Here is a 3,500-nt window from a genome sequence, read left to right on the forward strand (position 1 = left end):
CGTCCGTCTGGCCCTGCTAGCTGGCATGTAGGGGAAATTGTCTGCTCTATACAAACTTAGGTTCAGAAATCGTATAAGCCATCCCCCCAATAAAAAATGGAAACAATAAAAAAGCCCCCACGCACATCTCATAATAAATATGCATGCCCCCCAACTGTCCCGATTTAGGCGGGACAGTCCTGATTTTGGGTCTCTGTCCCGCCGTCCCACCTATCCCTTCGTCTGCCCCGCTTTGCATGTTTCTCTAAATCTTTCTTTAATGTCTTTGGGACATTTAATCCTGCCATAGGCATTCCTGCCCTTATTCCTATGCACTGTTCCATGGTGCGGACAGCTGGTTACGCCAATCGCCAACAGATACGTTTGTAAGTCCAAACTGTACCAATATGTATGCAAAGGCACAGGTGTACTCACTAGTAGTGATCATTCTGTGATTTCAGGAAAACCAAGCGTGTATAATTAAGTGCAAATGGCACATCAGGAACAACAAAGTTATTATGCAACTTAATGTAAAACCAACAGAGGGCAGCATTTTGTCCGAAGATATATTAGCCATTTGTGGCAGTGTGCTCATTTGCATTTATTCAAATAAAATATATTCCCATGATCCTTTCGTGTAATGGTTTAATACAAAAAAACCCCAAAATAAATAGAAAAAAAGAGTTTGCAAGTTCGACAGAATTAATGTCTGCGAGTGCGGACATTTAACTGTTGCAGCGGGGAGACCAGCGGATCATGGGACTATATTTTATTTAAATAATTAATAAATGAAAATGAACACACTGCCACATATGGCTAATATATCTTCGGACAGAATGCTGCCCTCTGTTGGTTTTACACTGAGTAGCATAATATTCTGCCCAAGAATATATTAGCTATATATATGGTAGTGAGCTCATTGGTCACCAGCAGGAGGCCCCCTGCTGGCGACCAATAGAGTTGCTGATATGCACATTAAAACTACTGGTGCCAGAGCTGCTGCGGTACGCGTTAACCCCGTATTAACCCCTTAACCGGAAAAAACGAAGAAAAAACGAATATTCGCCCGAAGAGAAGACAGGAACGGGCGAATATTCGCGGAATACGAAGATTTTTTTTTTTTACGAAGACGAGCGCGAAGACGAAGAGCCCCTTGGTGCCCAAGTCTACTAATGATAGCCTCCTTCCCAGGACCCTTTACACACACACCTGCTCATAAACACACATATACTGCCTTTACACACACATATACACAAACACTGCCCTTACACAAACCTGCCCATAATCACACAAATACACGTACACTGCCCTTACACACATATACATGTACAATCAGTGGCGGATCTACCGGGGTCGCGACTGCGACAGGGCCCCGGCGGCAGGGGGGCCCAAGCCAAGGGGCCGCCCGAAATCTTTTTTACGTTTTTTTTTTTTTAAATAAGGCAGGGGCGTCCAACATGCGGCCCGCGGGCCAAATGAGGCCCGCGAGACCTCGAGGTGCGGCCCGCGTAAGATCGGCAGCCAGGGCAACCGATCTTACACGAGCCGCACCTCAAGCCCTGCTACTTACTTGTGGGAGGGTCTTCTGGACAGCACAGAGGAAGCGGAGTTCACGTGACTTCCTACTTCCTCTGTGCTTTAGCAGAGAAGGCAGAGGGAGGCCGCGCCCCCTGCTGAAGTCTGTGAGCGGCATCGAGGGAGCTGCAGTACAGGTAAGGGGGTGGGGAGGGTGTTTGAATGAGTGTGTGTGATTGAGGGAATGAATCTGTGAATGAATGATTATATGAATAAATGTGTGTGTATGTGTGTTAGCATGGATGTGTAAGTGCTGGAACCTAGGCATGATGGGACTGTGATTGCTGTTAGCAATCACACTCCTATCATGCCAAGTCAGCCAGTACATGCTGAAACCTGGCCAGCTGCCCCCCTTGTGTAGTGATAATGCCAGCAGTATGGGGTCTGCACTTACAGCCACCCTGTACCAGCATGTACTGGCTGACTTGGCATGATAGGAGTGTGATTGCTAACAGCAATCACAGTCCCATAATGCCTAGGTTCCAGCATTTACTGGATGGATGTGTAAGTGCTGGAACCTAGGCATGATGGGACTGTGATTGCTGTTAGCAATCACACTCCTATCATGCCAAGTCAGCCAGTACATGCTGAAACCTGGCTAGCTGCCCCCCTTGTGTATTGATGCTGCCAGCAGTATGGGGTCTGCACATCACTTACAGCCATCCTGTACCAGCGTGTATTGACTGACTTGGCATGATAGGAGTGTGATTGCTAACAGCAATCAGAGTCCCATCATGCCTAGGTTCCAGCATTTACGGGATGGATGTGTAAGTGCTGGAACCTAGGCATGATGGGACTGTGACTACTGTTAGCAATCACACTCCTATCATGCCAAGTCAGCCAGTACATGCTGAAACCTAGCTAGCTGCCCCCCTTGTGTAGTGATGCTGCCAGCAGTATGGGGTCTGCACATCACTTACAGCCACCCTGTACCAGCATGTACTGGCTGACTTGGCATGATAGGAGTGTGATTGCTAACAGCAATCACAGCGAGCACAGTCCCATCATGCCTAGGTACCAGCATTTACTGGTTGCCTAGGCTAACAGCAATCACACTCCTATCATGCCAAGTCATATTGCTAATTTTGTCCAATTGCGTGTTACCTACTTTTATTAAACATGTGAGTTTTTATTATTATTTTTAAAGGTGGGGGTCATTTTCAGTTTTGGCTAAGTGAACCCTGAATGTTTTGGTCCAGAATTTTCATTTTAGTTCATCCCTAGAATAAATCTAGGGAATCCTGAATTTGTAGTCGCAAAACTTTCAAGGCCCAGAAATCAGTGAGAGGAAGAGTAAAGGTTTTGTGTCATTTTACTTTATTTTAATCTGCATATTTTATTAAAGGCCATATTTTTTGTCACAGTGAAAAATGAGTGCGGCCCGCGCACGTATACAATTCTGATGAAGTGGCCCACTGCAGAAAAAACTTAGACACCCCTGGATTATGCCCTTTGTACATGCGCCCCTTTTTCTTTGATTATGATTCAATATGTAAATTGAATTTGTTGAATTAGTTGAAAAAAAATTGTTGGGTAAAAATCATGTTTTTTTGGGGGGGGTGAGGGGGTGGGGGGCCCTTAACAGATTCTCGCACCCGGGCCCTGAGGCATCTAGTTACGCCCCTGTGTACAATGCCCTTACACACACATATACATGTACACGTAGAGGCAGAGTGGCATAAAGGGGTTTAAAAGGTATATCATAGGGCACTCTGCCTCCAGAAAAGCCTTATGTCCCCCATATAAGCCTCCCCCCCAGACATACCACTGCTTCTGACTTCCTGGTGTCTGGTGGGGGCAGCGGGTAGAGACCTAGGTTCATGAAATTAAAAGGGGCTGGCATGGATGGAACACGCCGCCCAATGGCCAGGCCTCAGCACTTCGTCCCACATCTTAAAAGGGGTGGGACGAACAGCTGAGGCACGGCGCTGTGCGTGCACGCCAGC

This window comes from Sceloporus occidentalis, unplaced genomic scaffold (genome assembly GCF_023333645.1).
Source record: "Sceloporus occidentalis isolate IW3139 unplaced genomic scaffold, rSceOcc1.0.p SCAF_53, whole genome shotgun sequence".
Taxonomy (NCBI): Eukaryota; Metazoa; Chordata; class Lepidosauria; order Squamata; family Phrynosomatidae; genus Sceloporus; species Sceloporus occidentalis.